The sequence below is a fragment of the Amblyomma mixtum genome, chromosome 3, assembly GCF_055824585.1.
Source record: "Amblyomma mixtum isolate Tamu chromosome 3, ASM5582458v1, whole genome shotgun sequence".
NCBI classification, from domain to species: domain Eukaryota; kingdom Metazoa; phylum Arthropoda; class Arachnida; order Ixodida; family Ixodidae; genus Amblyomma; species Amblyomma mixtum.
In genome coordinates this window covers 47,070,364-47,088,273 of record NC_143014.1, presented here as the reverse complement: position 1 = coordinate 47,088,273, position 17,910 = coordinate 47,070,364, and positions in this window count along the sequence as shown.

Sequence of the window (17,910 nt, the reverse complement as noted above, 5' to 3'; positions counted from 1 at the left end):
ATCGGTCCCTTACGGGCTGATCCAAGCATACCTCCTGTTCATTCTTAATAAATGTTTTCACCACCACCACCACCGACCGCGTCCACCCTTATACAACAACAGCTAACAATACCGTAAACAAAAAATGGCTGTGGCTTAGCCAAGGTTAAGCCTGGATATCTCGAAACGAAAATCTCCGGTAAGGCGGAGGAGGAGCCGCGCGTGTAGTGAATACGGTGCTGTCTCAGAAGGTTGCTTTAGAGACATGTACTGTGGCGTGCATTCCTCTCGGGCGTACACCAAGATATGAGATACAGACATTTGCTTTCCTTAAACGCAATTTTAATTTCATTTGATGTTCCTTATGGCCCTTGGCGCGGTTCGGGTATCCACCGAGATATCAGAGAGGCAGGAGTCGTTTCCTTTCGTCAAAACCAATTCTTTTCATTCTCCTTTCCTTAGGGCGCGGTTCGGGTTTGCACCGAGATATGAGAGGTTCCTCACGCACTGCTTGTCTTTTCTTTATTTTTTTGTTCGTTCCGCGTGTGACATCACTCCTTTTGGGTGTACACCAAGATATGAGAGACAGACATTTGCTTTCCTTAAACGCAATTTTAATTTCATTTGATTTTCCTTATGGGCCTTGGCGCGGTTCGGGTATCCACCGAGATATCAGAGAGGCAGGAGTCGTTTCCTTTCGTCAAAACCAATTCTTTTAATTCTCCTTTCCTTACGGCGCGGTTCGGGTGTGCACCGAGATATGAGAGGTTCCTCACGCACTGCTTGTCTTTTCTTTATTTTTTTGTTCGTTCCGCGTGTGACATCACTCCTTTTGGGTGCACACCAAGATATGAGAGACAGGCATTTCCTTTCCTTTAAACCAATTTTCATTTCATTTCATTTTCCGCGTAATATTTGTGTTGTGGTGTCAATTGACACCGCCAGGGCCGAAAGGGTTAGAGACGTCAACTTCTGAATAAACTAGTTGTTAGGTTGCGCTCGTCCTGTCGTGTCTTCTATCTATGTCGTCTTTTCTTGTGCATAACATTTTGTGGCATTACAAGTATCAAGATAACTATCCCGACAACATCTCTTGCTCAGTTGTATGAGCTAGTGTCCTTTCGTCTCTAATTAGTGTGGTGTTTCTCCAGAGGGTCTGTTGTAGGGAGGGAGGAATGCTGTGTAAATAGGTGCCCCCTCCCCTATTTCTTAAAATTCAGGTATAAGTTGCCTTGTGGAATTATGAAGCGAAAAGCTTCACTAGGCTAGAACACCCAGGCTAGCGTGTGCCCCGTCGTCAGAAAAATCCACAGGTGCGCATGCGCGAACTGCGTGACGTCACGGTGCACACCGGAACCGCGCCGTAAGGAAAGGAAAATGAAAAGAATTGGTTTTAAGGAAAGGAAACGATGCCTGTCTCCCTCATATCTCGGTGGATACCTTGAACCACGCCGTAAGGGCCTTAAGGAAACTGAAATGAAATGAAAATTGGTTTTAAGGAAAGGAAATGCCTGTCTCTCATATCTTGGTGCACACCCGAAAAGAGTGATCTCACACGCGGAACGAACAAAAAATAAAGAAAAGACAAGCAGCGCGTGACGAACCTCTCATATCTCGGTGCACACCCGAACCGCGCCGTAAGGAAAAGAAAATGAAAAGAAAATTGATTTTAAGGAAAGGAAACCACTTCTGCCTCTTTCATACCTCGGTGGATACCCGAACAGCGCCAAGGGCCATAAGGAAAATCAAATGAAATTAAAATTGCTTTTAAGGAAAGCAAATGCTTGTCTCTCATATCCTGGTGTACACCCGAGAGGAACGCACGCCACAGTACATGTCTCTAAAGCAACCTTCTAAGACAGCACCGTATTCACTACACGCGCGGCTCCTCCTCCGCCTTGCCGCAGCTTATCCCTTCGAGATATCCAGGCTTAACCTTAGCTAAGCCACAGCCATTTTTTTTACGGTATCTGTTGTTGTATAAGGGTGGACGCGGTCGGGCTGCCCTCGTTAGACTGGAATAGCCGTTTCTCTCTATGTTGAATGTGTTCATTCCCCAAGGGTAAATCATGTGTGACCGGTGTTTTATATCTGTCTGTCTGTTCAAAGCTGCGGTGCATCGGGACACTAGACGCTGCATAGCGTATACGTGATGTTGACTGCATACCCGTCGAGAGAGGATCCAGTGAATGTTGCGGCCTATTGCTGCAGTGCCGCGTATGCCACAACGTTCTCAGCGCTAACGCATGCTACCCAAATCTCTCTCACCACCGCCGAGAACCTCAAAGCGCTATTGAGGCGTCCACTGACGAATGGCGCCAGCTATGCGCCCTTCCTATCCTGAAAATCATCGGTGTCTAGAACGTTGTCAACGTGGATTAAGACAAAGAACGCCGACGGTCTATACCTATCCAGAACATTATTACGCAGAAGGGTGGCATGATACGATTTTTTTACGCAGTGGCCTATTATAGGTCACCGCTTCAAATCCCTACCGCAAGCTAAGCTCTCACGTGCGCGTGGACGCTGACTTTGCCTGTGCGAACAGGCGCGCCAGCCTTGGCAAATTTGACTGTTATGCATGAAACGGCGGAGTATAGTAACTGTGACACTTCCATAGGCCGACATCTGAACCGCATCCTGAGGGGTGTCTTTTTTGTGTCTGTGGTAAAAGAGGATTCCAGTTAAGCACTGTTGCCAACACTACCCAAAGACCACTTCAGCAAGTGCAGTGGGGTCGTGCGGGGACCCTGGGGCGTGCCCCGAATAGACGATATGCGAAATGCGCAGCGCCATCTCTCGGCGCTCCGAGAACTAAGTCCTCCATGTTGGTACGGTACATAAAACGAAACCGTTCCCAGCGTTGGGTTAAAACGGCAGCGCTTCGTTTGAAAAGTAAAATGCCGATGCAGTGTTGCGCTACCCTCTCCACTGTGAAAAGACACTGCGATGCGTGCCAGAACTAGGTGCGCTCCAGCTTTTCGCTTTTCTATTTTTTTACTCAGTCCCAACGTCTTAGTAACACAAAACGCCATGCGATGTATCACGTGTCAGCACGCGGATCAGTGCGCAGTTTTCGCTTTCTGCGCTGATTTTTGACAAATCTCTCGAGGTGATTTGCGTTTAAATTAAGATAAGGACCACAGCCTTTGTTGTCTCTGATCAAAATTAGAAGCCGATTTCGTGCATTTATCAACTCTCCGGTCGGGCGTGAATATATATAGACGCATACTTGAACAACGTAATAGAGAAGGTAATTTTTTTGAGCGGGCCAATCGCTCGTGCCGTGGCGAAATAAGTTCACTCGAAGAACCATATGCCGATTACTGCTTAGTTTTCTACGTATTCAGTTAAGTTTTCCCATGTTCAATTAGTTTTAGAAGGGCGAGCAAACTCTCTGGACCATACGTATATGTTATGCGCGTTAAGGAGTCTTTGTGAAGCAATACAACCTACGTATAAAAACTGAGGTGCGAATGCTTTATTTCTTGAGGATTCCTATACCTTCGATATCTGCGGCGACGAAAATCTAAAAAAAAAGAAGCGAATAATATACCTACTTTATTATGAAGGAGGGACGCATTTCTAAGCTAGAAAGGACGTGCAACTGTGTTCTGAAAACGCTTCAGGCCATCAGATTTTATTATCGTTGTGGCACGCTCCAACAGCTTGCTTCGCAACAAATCTTGAATAAACAGCGCGAACGAAGACGAGCACAAAAGACAAGAAAATGGACGACACAGCGCTTGTCTTTTGTGCTCGTCTTCGTTCGCGCTGTTTATTCAAGATGCTTAACCAACTAGCCCGCCAAAACGTGTTTTCGCAACAAAGCCATTTGTCCAAGTTTGGGAGTAAGCTAATTAAGTTTCGGAAGCAACCGAACATGCTAATTTCGCCCCTGCACACACAGATTGACCAGCGTATCGAGTCCGTGCATGCACCTTGTGGGAATCTGGCTTTCCGCCGTCGCCTTTGCGCGGCTAGCCGGCCTCCCGCGTTGTTTCTCCTCTTTCCCTTGCTCCCGCCTCAGGCGGTGGAGAGGCGGCTGGGTGACTAATCACTGTCATTTAGCCACAGCTCCGCCCCGGCTCCCCAAGGGCCTTTGCCATTGGCGCCTTTTGGCGGGAATTCGGGACCCCGCTTTGGGCGGCCGCGCGCCGCGCGACCGTCCGAGCGGGGCCCCGAGAGAGAGAGATCCCTCCGAGACAGCGTAAGGTGCGTACGTTACTGTTTGTCCGTGCCGGCCTTTGCCGTTCGGACCAGTGCATATACTCGAGCTCGCCCGCACGTGTCCTCTGACCTGCAGCGGCTCGAGCCTGTCCAGCGGGGTCCAGCGACCTCAGACAGGCGTACCTTGCGTTGAATGCCCACTCTCTCTCGCAACCGGCCCAACGGTCGACACGAGAGAGAGATCACAGCACTGCCGCGGGGACATTCTCCTGCAGCGGCGTGCTAGCGGTGCGCATTACTCGAGTCGCTTCGTGCGCGCAGCGGAGCCTTGCTCCTCGCGCGCCCCCGGGACGGGGTGACTATTGAGTGTGTGTGTATCAGCTGGAGGACGATGTGAATAAACGTCTCCTTTGTGAACTTGGAGGCCTATTTCTTTGCGGCGAATCGCTCTCCTCCCTGCGGAGGTTGAGTGCACCGCATCGGTGTCCCAGTGTGTGTGTGGTGACGGCTGATCGGGGCCCTTGGCTCGCGCGAAGCTCGAACCCGCGGTGGGTGGTGGCCTGTGTCCACTTAGAAACCCACAACTGGCGCCCAACGTGCTAAGTCACTGGCGCTTACGCCTTTGACGGCACATTAGCCGAGCAGGTCGCCTTGACGATCACGCTTGCGCACCGTGTCTAACACCCCCAGCGGGGCACTCGGCAGCTACATGTCGGCTCCCTACGGAGTTGTAGCGTCGTTTGATCCGCTGGCTGCTGTTCCTTCGAATAGCTAGACACCGTGGTTGGCCACGGCCCCCATTGGGGTTTACGGCGACACAACCCAAAATGTCGACCACGCGGCTCCCATTGGAGCTGTATCGGAAGCACCCTGCGGTGCATCCGCTGGTCACATGCCTCAGCTGTGCACGCTTTCCGCCCAGTGCGAAAGCAGTTCGTGTCACGCTGCCGCAACCGGCAGTTTCGAACAGCAGCAGCCGTGCACTGCGAGCAGTCAATTCTGCTCTGGGAACGGCGAGGCGCTGGCCCGGTTCCCTGTGGAAACCACGCCGCTCATCGAACTAGGAGCCTTGCCTCCCTCGTTCGTGCAGCCCACCCAAGCCTCCACTGAGGCAGGGGTGCAGTGCGCTTAGTTGGCTGATGCGGCTCCGCGAGCCTGCGGGTCGGCTGGCGCGCTGGGCTCTCCTGATACAGCATTACGACTTTTCCGTGCAGTGTCGAAAGGGGAGCACAAACGTGGTAGCTGACGCGCTATCCCGTGCCCCACTCGCCAGCGGCGCCTTGACGCCTGTAGGCGGAGGGGGCGAAACAGCGGACGAGCCGCCGGGCGGCAAGGAGGGGGAACCCGCAAACGGGTTAACCCATTCCGCTAACCAGGCGAGCAGCGCTTCGCAAAGCGGACGAGAGGCAAAGCTCTGCGTGAGCGCCTCGGAGGTGCCGACGCGAACGGAAATTTTGGCTGCAAACCTGAGTGGGGACGAGACCATGCTCCCCTCTGGGATGACTGGAATCGTTTTCAGCCGCAAGAGCTACTGAAAGCCCAGCAAAATGACCCCTTTTGTCGCGAGGTGAGCGACGGTCTCAGGGAGACGGAGCGCCGTGACGCTACTTGTATTGTAGCGGGCGCAGGGGGGCAGAAGCCAGCGTGTGTCGCGGCGAACCCCGGGGAGTCATATTTGCTGGACCATGACGGGCTCGTGCTGAAGTACATAGCCACCGATGACGAGTCCATCGACCCGTTCTAGGTGGTTATCCCCAAAAGTCTGAGAGGCGCACTTTTGCGATTCTCTCATGACGAACCACTGGCCGGTCATATGAGTGGCTCCAAAGTTTTCGCGAAACTGAGTCATTCGGTGACGTGGCCCGGCATGAAGCGTGACATTTTCCGCTATTGCCGTTCCTGCCATGTCTGTCAAGCGGTGAAGTCACGGGGCGGCAAGCCGCCTGGAATGATGAAACCGATTTACAGTGTGCGTCCGTGGCAGATGGCCACCTGCGATTTGATGGGGCCTTTCCCCAGGAGCAAGCAGGGGTTCATTGACCTGAAGGCCTACGCGTCACGGTCTGATGAGCTTGCGCCGGTACCCATTGGTATCAAATGCAAGCGAAAAGGCACAACTGGTGCTGCGGAACGCAAGCGTACGGAGCACCGGTACAATCTGAGGCGACGGTCACCTGTGTGATTGATGCCGGACGGCGGACTTTTCCGCAACCGAAGGCAGGCAGCCTCAGCTAGCTGGCGAGCTTTCCCGTCGGGCCCTAACCTAGGCGAAGCACGGTGTGTTATTTTTTTTTTTGTTTTGGCAGCATGCTCAGTTCCAGCCTTGTGTGTTTATCTATTTATTTATTTGTTTTGTTTTAGTCAGTTTCTAGCCACTTTCGTTTCCCCGCTTGTTCGTCTGTTTTCGTTCTAACGTACCAGACTTGTACATAGGCAAACTTCAGCCAGCTCGTGCTTGCTCTTATCTTCAAGAAGAAAACGATGGGTGTCGTTTGTACAGCGCGCCTTTTCTCATTTCCGGCCCGACTGTGGGTGGTTGGCTCGTTAAGGAGCCGTGTGTCGCGGTGCGAGTTTTGTGCGGCCCGTATGGACGGGAAGTTGGCGGGGCGTTTGGGACGATGGGGGGCGGAAAGTGCACCCTTTGACCCTCGCCGCGGCGCCTCTGGACGCTTCTGATGAGGGGATCGTTGTCGCCGACCAGCGTCCGCGCACTTGCCGGTGTATGCGTGGTTGCGGCTGTGACTGTGTGCGCGCGTAACCATGAGCCAAGGCGACGCCTGTGAGTTGTGCCGTTGTGTCCTTCTGCGTGAGCGCGAGGATGAGAAGGACCCCTCGCTGTGGACAAGGTTACACATCTGGACGCCGCCGAACGTCCTCGCCCATTTCAGCCGGCGTGAAGGGGGGGCACTAACTGTCTTGTGCCCGAACGTGATGTCGTGTCCAAGGGCGCGAGGTCAGTGCCCTGCCGCGGCCCCGTCGTCATCAACGCACCCTACATCAACGGAAAGAAGACCGCATCAGTCGTCGGCCCTCCCAACCCGTTCAACTTGAAGTCTGCGAGCGGTGAGTCGCCGACCGGCCCACAGGGCCGCGCCATCGAACTTTGAGGCTGGCATCCACCTGTAACATAGCTGTACAGTTGTATTCACATCTTCTTGTGTACCGTGTATATAATCTGCAAGCTGTTTTGATTTACTGAAGCGTATGCAAGTGTTGTTTGCCTTGTTTTCCTTTTTTTTCTTACGTTGTTGTGGCTGGAACTGAAGTGTATATAGTTTTTTTTGTGTATTCATTTCTTTATTTTGGAACTGAAGTGTAGCTTATTTTTTTTGTGTATTGATTTCTTTATTTTGGCCGCGTGCTTTGCCGATGGGTAGGAGGGCATTTAAGGAGAGGGGGATGTGGGAATCTGGCTTTCCGCCGTCGCCTTTGCGCGGCTAGCCGGCCTCCCGCGTTGTTTCTCCTCTTTCCCTTGCTCCCGCCTCAGGCGGTGGAGAGGCGGCTGGGTGACTAATCACTGTCATTTAGCCACAGCTCCGCCCCGGCTCCCCAAGGGCCTTTGCCATTGGCGCCTTTTGGCGGGAATTCGGGACCCCGCTTTGGGCGGCCGCGCGCCGCGCGACCGTCCGAGCGGGGCCCCGAGAGAGAGAGATCCCTCCGAGACAGCGTAAGGTGCGTACGTTACTGTTTGTCCGTGCCGGCCTTTGCCGTTCGGACCAGTGCATATACTCGAGCTCGCCCGCACGTGTCCTCTGACCTGCAGCGGCTCGAGCCTGTCCAGCGGGGTCCAGCGACCTCAGACAGGCGTACCTTGCGTTGAATGCCCACTCTCTCTCGCAACCGGCCCAACGGTCGACACGAGAGAGAGATCACAGCACTGCCGCGGGGACATTCTCCTGCAGCGGCGTGCTAGCGGTGCGCATTACTCGAGTCGCTTCGTGCGCGCAGCGGAGCCTTGCTCCTCGCGCGCCCCCGGGACGGGGTGACTATTGAGTGTGTGTGTATCAGCTGGAGGACGATGTGAATAAACGTCTCCTTTGTGAACTTGGAGGCCTATTTCTTTGCGGCGAATCGCTCTCCTCCCAGCGGAGGTTGAGTGCGCTGCAACGGTGTCCCAGTGTGTGTGTGGTGACGGCTGATCGGGGCCCTTGGCTCGCGCGAAGCTCGAACCCGCGGTGGGTGGTGGCCTGTGTCCACTTAGGAACCCACAACCTACAGCTGTAGCATCTTTCTCTAACCAAGCCGCCGCGGTGGCTCAGTGCTTATCTGAAGAAGAAAAAAAAAAGCTGCGTCTTTGCTTACAATATTTTGAATTATATGTGCATGCCTACTTTCCACTTGTTAATGTCGACTGACTGCGTCTTAAGCAGGACGCGGTTTCAACGAATTGCGGCGAAAATCAACCGACGCCGGGCTCTGAAACGGTGACGTTGAAAACCGCGGATGCGCATTGCACATTACAGTAAAGGAATAAAATTCCGCAGCTGGTCGAGGGTCTTGTGTGATTATACTGCAATGCACGAAGCTCCTGGCGTCGGCGCGAACGAAAGTTCGCACTGCCACAGATGTTTGTCAACACACGTGCGCACTCACCGCAAAATAACCGCTCGCTACCCTACCAGATGAATTCGTGTCCACCTGGGAATAAAATAGCCATGATAATGCGTGATGCTTGAACTGGTGCTTTAATGCGAGCATTAAAACGACAACAGCACACGGTCACGGTTCGACTTTCCAACCCACTTTCGAGTGCCGATTATTGCGATCATCCTGCAGCGCCAGACTTCAAGCGAAGCTGAGGACGCAGTAGGAGTAAGCTGGCGCTTATTGAAAGCACCTACATTTGGTCAAAGATCAGCTGTGAAAACAACGCAGCAGCTGAAGCTTGCCTGTTGAAATTCCACTCGCAAGAAGAAAGTACGCATAGCAAACGATGCACCAGCTCGACGAGCTCGACCGCGCCAAGATGGAAACCGGAAGTTGTGGGCGCGGTGTTGCCAGGCCGCCAAGCAATTTCGCATATCGTCTATTCCTCTTCAAAGAAAGTTTCTCTCTTTCTATCTCTCTCCATCTGCCTCTTCCGACTCAGCCAGGTGATCGCGCCCCGGACGTCGTTCTTGACGAACGTGAGGTCCGGAGTGGTGTCCCGGGACACAGATCACACGCACATCTTGTGGGACTGCATCAGAAATCCAAAGGAAGCAAGATCAGGAACAATCCCGCCGCGGCTGGAGGCAGCAGCGAAGAGCAACGACCATGACCAACAGCTATGGGCCGTCCAGCAGGTCCTCGGGGCGCTCGAAAGGCAGGGACCCAGCGATCAGGCAACGGCGAGCGCAGACCCGCGCCGAGTAACGGCAGCCTCGTAGACGACGTATACGCCCTCGTCGGGGCGCGCGAGCGCCCAACTGCAGGCACAAATAAAGTTTACTCCAATCCAATCCGACCCAGCCATGTACAGTCTGAACTCGTAAGAGGCTTTCTTTTCTTTTTAATAATGATTGACGCCGACAACATGTATTCGGCGTTAACTGGTACAAAACTTGCGTAATTAAGGCGTTTAGAAAAATTTTATTTACATATGTACACATGCCAAGGTTACCAGGTACAGTGACATTTCCAAGAACACATGACAATAAGCATGTAAGGCGAGCCAATTAAACAGCTACCATAAACATCTCTAACTAATATGAATTGCTCGTGGGCGATGTAAAACAGAATAGAATACCTATTGACACAAGGGTGAAAAGGCAATAATTTGACATTGAAATATTTAAAAAGACACCTTAGCGCCAGTTTGGCCTAAAAACCAGGACAAGACGACTATTATTCACAGAAATGAATGGGCACGACCATTGCCGGAGGAACTCTTCCTCACCCAAGAAAAAGAGTTCCTCGGACAAAAAACTGATGAGCTCCCGTCGGAGACGGCCGAGAATCGGCCACACAGCGCGGCGTCGAAAGCCACCAGCGACCGCGGCGCATCGACTGCGCCATAAACTAAAAAGACCCGCAACAATTAACAGGCGAGCAAAACGGCCGCTGGGGAATCGGCCGCGGGAGACGAAGTACGAAATGCCCTGCCCACGGAATCCCGCATGAACCGCGCGCCAAAAGACACGCGCTACCACGCAGGTGACTGTAGCGTGGCGATTAGATTCCGGGAGTGGGCAATTCGGACAGGTACTAGAGCGTAAAACACCCCATCGCTCTAACCGATCACAAGTAGGGAGCACTGCCCAGCCAAGTTTCCAGACAAAGTCGCGTAGATGGTCTGGGAGAGGTGTCGACGCTAAGCGCGCCCACTGAACGCGGCGCATAAGTGAGCGGCGAGCCGCCGGCACAACAGGCAACAATAGCGAGCCCATAATGTCCACCACACGGTCTGCGACGATGTTGACATCAGGTGCTACTGCTGTTACATGCCTGTAAAAGGCCACTGACGAGGCATAGAAAGCGGAAGGTTGCTCTGACTGAGGTCCATGATTAACAGGGGCCGCGGGATCCAAAAAGCGCAAAGAAGGGCCCAAAAAGTACCGAGTCAGGGTTCGCGCCGGAGACGCGTTTCCTAGCAGGATACGCAAAATACCCTTTAAAGCTAACAGCGAGGACGTAACAGACAAATTTGGAAAGGCAAAACCTCCTCTCTCCCGCAGAACGGCAGAACGGCTGAACAACACCGCTGTGGATGTGCGCCTTATTGCGGAAACCGTTCCTCCATACCGTGGTATTGAACCAGCGGAGTAGCCCCAACGTGAGCGCAAAAACTGCTCAACTGTGCAGTTTATTTGATTAAAGTATACGAGCGCTTAGGCAAAGTACATCAGTGTTCAGCAGTATACATTAGTTTTTAAATGTAGCTGTCATGTAGACAAGCTTAATAGCAAACAAAATGAAAATGTGCTATCGCTTTCCAGGTTTGTTATTACGGTGGCGTTATAATTTATTTCTTTTTCCAGAGGTAAGGAAAGGACGCAGGAGAGAGAGAGAGAGAGGAAAACTTTGTTTGAAGAGGAGTTCGGGGCACGCCCCAGGGTCCCCGCACGACCTCACACTGTCTAGCATACCTCGGTGAACACCCGAACAGCGCCGTAAGGGAAAGGACAAATGAGGAAGTGAAAGAAGGAAGGAAGACAGAGGTGCCGTAGTGGAGGTCTCCGGTGTAATTTCGACCACCTGGGGATCTTTAGCGTGCACTGGCATCACACAGTACACGGGCGCCTCTTGCGTTTCGCCACCATCGAAACGCGGCCGCCGCGGTCGGGTTCGAACCCGGGTACTCCGGCTCGGTAGACGAGCGCCTTACCACTAAGCCACCGCGGCGGGTCTAGCTCAGCTGTATGACTTGTAATGCCATGAAAGGTTATGGGCAAAAAAAGACTGCACGATTACCAGGCATACTGTGGGTGCATCCGCCGCGCGTGCACCTGCATGTGTTATATTTAGAGACGTCAACTTCTGAATAAACTAGGATTTAGTTTGCGCTCATCCTGTCGTGTCTTCTATCTTTGTGTCTTTTTTTTTGCGCATAACCTTTTGTGGCATTACAAGTATCAAGCCAACTATCCCAACAACATCTCTTGCTCAGTTGTATGAGCTAGTGTCCTTTTGTCTCTAATTAGTGTGGTGTTTCTGCAGAGGGTCTGTTGTAGGGAGGGGGGAATGCAGTGTAAATAGGTGCCCCCCCTCCCCCTCTATTTCTGAAAGATTCTGGTTTAAGTTAGCTTGTGGAATTTTGAAGCGAAAAGCTTCACTAGGCTAGAACACCGAGGCTAGCGTGGGCCCCGTCGTCAGAAAAAGCCACAGGTGCGCATGCGCGAACTGCGTGACGTCACGGTGGACACCCGAACAGCGCCGTAAGGGAAGGAAAATGAAAAGAAAATTGGTTTTAAGGAAAGGAAACGATGCCTGTCTCTCTCATATCTCGGTGGATACCTTGAACCACGCCGTAAGGGCCTTAAATATAACACAAGTAGGTGCACGCGCGGCGGATGCACCCACAGTATGCCTGGTAATCGTGCCGCATTTTTTTACGCATAACCTTTCATGGCATTACAAGTCATACAACTGAGCTAGACCCGCCGCTGTGGCTCAGTGGTAAGGCGCTCGTCTACCGAGCCGAAGTACCCGGGTTCGAACCCGACCGCGGCGGCCGTGTTTCGATGGAGGCGAAACGCAAGAGGCGCCCGTGTGCTGTGTGATGTCAGTGCACACTAAAGGTCTCCAGGTGGTCGAAATTACACCGGAGATTTCCACTACGTCACCTTTTTCTTCTTTCACTCCCTCATTTCTGCTTTCCCTTACGGCGCGGTTCGGGTGTTCACCGAGATATGCGAGACAGTTCCTGCGTCCTTTCCTTACCTCTGGAAAAAGAAATAAATTATAACGCCACCGTAATAACAAGCCTGGAAAGCGATAGCACATTTTCATTTTGTTTGCTATTAAGCTTGTCTACATGACAGCTACATTTAAAAACTAATGTATGCTGCTGAACACCAATGTACTGTGCCTAAGCGCTCGTATACTTTAATCAAATAAACTGCACAGTTGAGCAGTTTTTGCGCTCACGTTGGGGCTACTCCGCTGGTTCAATACTACGGGATCGAGGAACGGTTTCCGTAGTAAGGTGCACATCCACAGCGGTACTGTTGATCCATGCTTCTTAATTACGCAAGTTTTGTACCAGTTAAGGCCGAATACATGTTGTCGGCGTCACTCGTTATTAAAAAGAAAAGAAAGCCTCTTGCGAGTTCAGTCAGTACATGGCTGGGTCGGAAGAGGCAGATGTAGAGAGAGAGAAAGAGAGAAACTTTCTTTGAAGAGGAATTCGGGGCACGCCCCAGGGTCCCCGCACGACTCCACGCACTTGCTGAAGTGGTCTTTGGGTAGTGTTGGCAACAGTGCTTAATTAGAATCCTCTTTTACCACACACAAAAAAAAGACACCCCTCATGATGCGCTTCAGATGTCGGCGTATAGAAGTGTCACAGTTACTATACTCCGCCGTTTCATGCATAGCAGGCAACGTTGCCAAGGCTAGCGCGCCTGTTCGCACAGGCTAAGTCAGCGTCCACGCGCACGTTAGAGCCCAGCTTACGGTAGGGATTTGAACCGGCGACCTATAATCGGCCGCTGCGTAAAAAAATCGCATCATGCCACCCTTCTGCGTAATAATGTTCTTCATAGGTATGGACCATCGGCGTTCTTTGACTTAATCCGCATTGATGTTGACAACGTTCTAGACACCGATGATTTTCAGGATAGGAACAGGATAGGTACATACAGTTTACTTCTTTTGTAAGTGATTTTGCGCAGTGGCCGCTCGCGCGCACTTATTTTCGGGCAATGCTTGGAGATTAGCGCGCGAGAGGCGCGATCTTGATTACTTTTGCATTTTGTAATTAGTGTACAAAGCGCTCCCCTGAGCTTTCTTGCTGTCGCTCCCGTCGATACTTCTCCTCACTATCCTCTGCCTTTCCCTTTCGTTTCCGCCGGCTGCAGCTCGGGTGCTTAAGATATTAGATAGCAATTGCCGCGGCCGGCAACACTCTTTTCCTTCACCTTTTTTTTTTATTTTATTTTAAAAAGTAAACCACCACCCTGCAACGCAGTTTGACGGGTTTAGTTTGACCGAACAGGTCGCGCCCTCTGGCGGGCCACGCAAGAAGCTCGAAGGCGTTCGCACGCTCGGGCTTTGCATTGCTGAAGTTGCTTAACGTGGGTTTTCTGGGTTTTTTCTTTCACGTCCGAAGTAGGTGCGCCTACTTCTGCAGTTGAGGACTCGACGGCATCATCGGAACCGTGCAACCACACCCCTGCCAAAGATGAGAAGTGGCGCAGGTATTGCTTTCCGTCGAAGCCTTGGGAGAAAGCAAGAAGGCAGAAATGAATTACCGCCGTGCGACGAGTCACGGAAGTGAATTCCTATTTGTAAACGGTAATTTCTGCACGCCAAAGACGTTGTTCATTTTTCAGTTGGCTTAATCGGGTAACAGTTTTGTCAGGGTACGGATAGTTTGCACGAGGCGGCATATCGTCCTGTTATAATAAAGAAAGTCCATCATGACCTTTGGCACGAGCTCGCGACGCACTGTTCTTCGTCTTTTGTGGCGCTTAATTGTTTTCTGAGGATGACGACCGAACTACTCGTAGACATGTTCACCGCAACTACTACGAAAGAAGCCGTCCTCCGTTTTGGTCGGCATTTATTTTGTCTCGACAGAACATGCTCTTCGCGGTGGTGCGTGGTTCATGCCGGCGGACAAAAACTGCAGAGAATGTTTACTACATTCGCATCGGAGCGAAAGCTCGGATTTGTGCTACGTAGAAGGCGGCGATGAGCGGGCAGTGCCGCTAGACGGAGTGCTTGCGCTAGGTCAGCTGCGGACAAGCAAGAGACGATTTTTCTCGGGTCAGAACCACCGGATTAGTGCCAAGTAGAAGGCGATGAGCGGGCAGTGTCGCGGGACGGAACGCTCGCGCAAGGCCAGCTGCGAACAGAGAACACGACAAGGGTCGATTTTGCTCGGGGTCGGTACCCATCGAATTGGTGCTTACGAAGTTAAAAACGCTCATTGTCGGCAGTGTCAGGCGCCTTTAATGTCCGCTGTCGCTGTTCACTCATGCGAATTATCCCGAACTATTTATTGTATTAGTGCGTAATATGCCGTCCATTCTTAAAACTGAAATATTGTTCCCGCACTCAAGCAGGGGAGAAAAGTGTCTGTGTAGTGTATGAAGTCAATAATACCTACATAAATAATTAGTATGCGTAGCGCATTTTCTTGTTTCAATAATGACCCTTTCGTTGGTTGACTAAGCTACACATGTTGCAGCAGATTGATGGTAATTACTCGTTTTGGGGAATCCTCAAGCTGGCAGCCGAATAGGGATTCGAGGGTGTGCTCCAAGGATTTTGTGAATGGCGAAAAAGCGCAATTTTTTAAAGCCACCCAAACTATGTACCTACACTGTAAAAAAAATTTGCACCCTTAAGGGTGCATTTCCGTGTCGATAACTCACACCCTTGCACCCTCCCAAAAGGGTGCAAAGTATGCTCGTCGCACCCATAGCAATTAAGGGTGGGAACGTTACAGTTGCACCCTTATTTTTTTTTTTGGCTACGTAAAAGGGTCCAAAGCATGCTTGTCGCACCCTTTTTCCGACTGCTTTAAAGTTTCATAGGTTTTTATTGCTTTAAAAGGCGCTGATCAATTTCTTTTTTGGGGTGCACTTTTGAATAGAAGCTAAACATTTCGTACGAAAAGCTGCCGACGACCTGTCTAACTTCGCACTAACGTTCCGGCATCTCCAACTATAATTATAATACCCAGATGTGTGTCTCAGGGTGTTTCTGAACCTCCTTGCTGCGCAATGACGCGCGTGGCAACCGCGTCCGCCGAAGCGAAGACGCCGGTTGAAACAACAGATACCCTTGCGCTGGTTGCGACTGAGAGAAGGATGAAAAGGAAAGTGCACGAGCCTGCCAACTGGCTCAAGCCGAGCCTATTTCTCTGGAATGAAAGCTTTCTGAAACGTGGAATATTTAGCCCCGTTCTCTATTTCAGTCACCGATCTCACAGCATTTGTTTAACCTATTTCAATTACACATTTGAGATCCTTTCATTTATTTCCTAATTGCTATTATTATCATGATTATTTTATTTTTCCCCACCATTATTTTCTTGTTTAACATTTTGTACACCTATCAGTTGCCGCCTGTGTCTTGGCCAATCCCCCGCAGTGGGTATGCGCCATTTTCTAGAGGACAACAACAACAACAACAACAACAACAACCACCGCTGCCACGTGCAGATAGAAGAGAGTTGAAAGATAAGAGGACGGTAAAAGAGAGAGTAACGACGCGCGTCGCAACAACCGCGTCCGCCGGGACGGACGCTGGCTGAAAAAACAGATACACGGCCGCAGCCTTCGGGCTGCGGCCGTGTATCTGTTTGCCACAGATATCCTCTTTTTACCCTTCCGCTCAAAGTTTCTCTAAGTTTATAAGTGCCATTTCAGCGACCCCTATTTGGAGTCAGCGACGCTTAGCACTTCGGCTAAAATAATTCAGTCAATTATTACATTCTCGGGACACAGACTCCAGTCATAGCTGCTCGCATCAAGGTTGCAGCTGTCTTTTAAAGGAAAACTCGAATAGCTCGCATCATTTTAAAAGCACGCTTGATTGAAGTACTGGAATGTTGTTCGACAAGTCAAAGAATACCGTACACCCTTACGCACTCTTGCACCCGAAGGGGCTACAACACCCTTGCACCCGTGCAGCTTTGAAGGGTCCATGGGTGCATTAAAAGTGCTAACGTTCTCAGGGCACCCTATTCTAAAAAAAAAAATAGGAAAAAATGATGGTGTGGAAAGGGTGCAGCCATGAGCGCTACACCTTTAAAGGTGCAAATTTTTTTACTGCAGTGGAAACCTGCGGCAAGCCTGCTAAAAATGGGTGTGCGGAAAGGACATTGCGATCAACTAGAAGGAGCGACTGAGCAATACCCCTGAAATGGCTAAAAAACACACCGAAATTCCTGCCACCTGGTTGGGAGATGTAAAGACAGGGGCTCCTTGAGGGCTCAACAGCTCTTGACGCGCAAACCGAAGAACCTCGGGATGAGCAGTTGGACTGCGTAGACAACGCTGTGCAGCCGCTGTCAAAGAGGAGGCAAGTAAAAGGCGCTGTAGGCGCTCCGAAAGCTCCTCTCTCCATGCATGCGCACATAAGCGATGAAGGCGACGGGGTGCGTTGAGCAATACGCAGCTTCGCCGTCACTACGCCCACCTCATCTGACACGCGAGCCCAAGGGCTCGACCAGATGCGGCGCAATGGTGACGCCACTGCTCCTTCAGACGGTCCCAGTCGCCAGGCACGGCCCCAACAACCGAAAAACGCAAGACCCGCGTGAGCCCTTCTTTAGTGCTGGCGTCGTGAAGGATGCGTACATCCAACCGCCATGGTCTCTGAGGAGTGCAGTCGCCGGAACCGCGAGTGATAGAAGAAAAGGGCGGTGGTCTGATATGTGCACCGGCGAAGATGGTAGCGTCATTACATTAGCTGCACACACTGTCCGCGAAAGGCTCGTCGGAACATACGCCCTGTCTAACCGACTCGCCGATAACCCGCGACGCCAAGTCCACACGAAGACGTTGCCATAGAGGAGCTCATAAGAGTCCGTGAGCATGAACTGGTTGACTAGGCGGCGCAACTCGCGCGCATTCCAGCCTGGCCTATGTACCCCTGCCAGGGCCCTGGATCAGCGACTGTATCGAGCACGCAATTGAAATCGACCAACATCACAACATTACGCCCTCCAAGAAAATACACCTTTAAAGAATGAGTTTACCAAATTACAATGCGCTGGCGCAAAAACGCAAAAGAATGCTCAGGTGGAGTGCATTAAACGTGCAGTCCAACGCCAGCACGCGTTCAAGTGCATCGTAGATAATATGATGATCTCGCAAGAGTAAGGGGTTTACAAACAAGAAAAGAAGGTGGTGATTCTATTGACCGCTGTTGAACTGCACCTGAGTGCGGAAACCGTCCCTCCATCCCTTGGTATTGAACAAGCAGAGTAGCCCCAGTGTGAGGGTAAAAACTGCTCAACTGTGCAATTTATTTGAATAAAGTATACGAGCGCAGAGGCACTATAAATTGTGTTCAACATTGTACCTTAGTTTTTAAATTTAGCTGTCTTGTAGACGAGCTGAAAAGACAAAAAAATAAAAATGTGCTATCGCTTTCCAGGTTCCC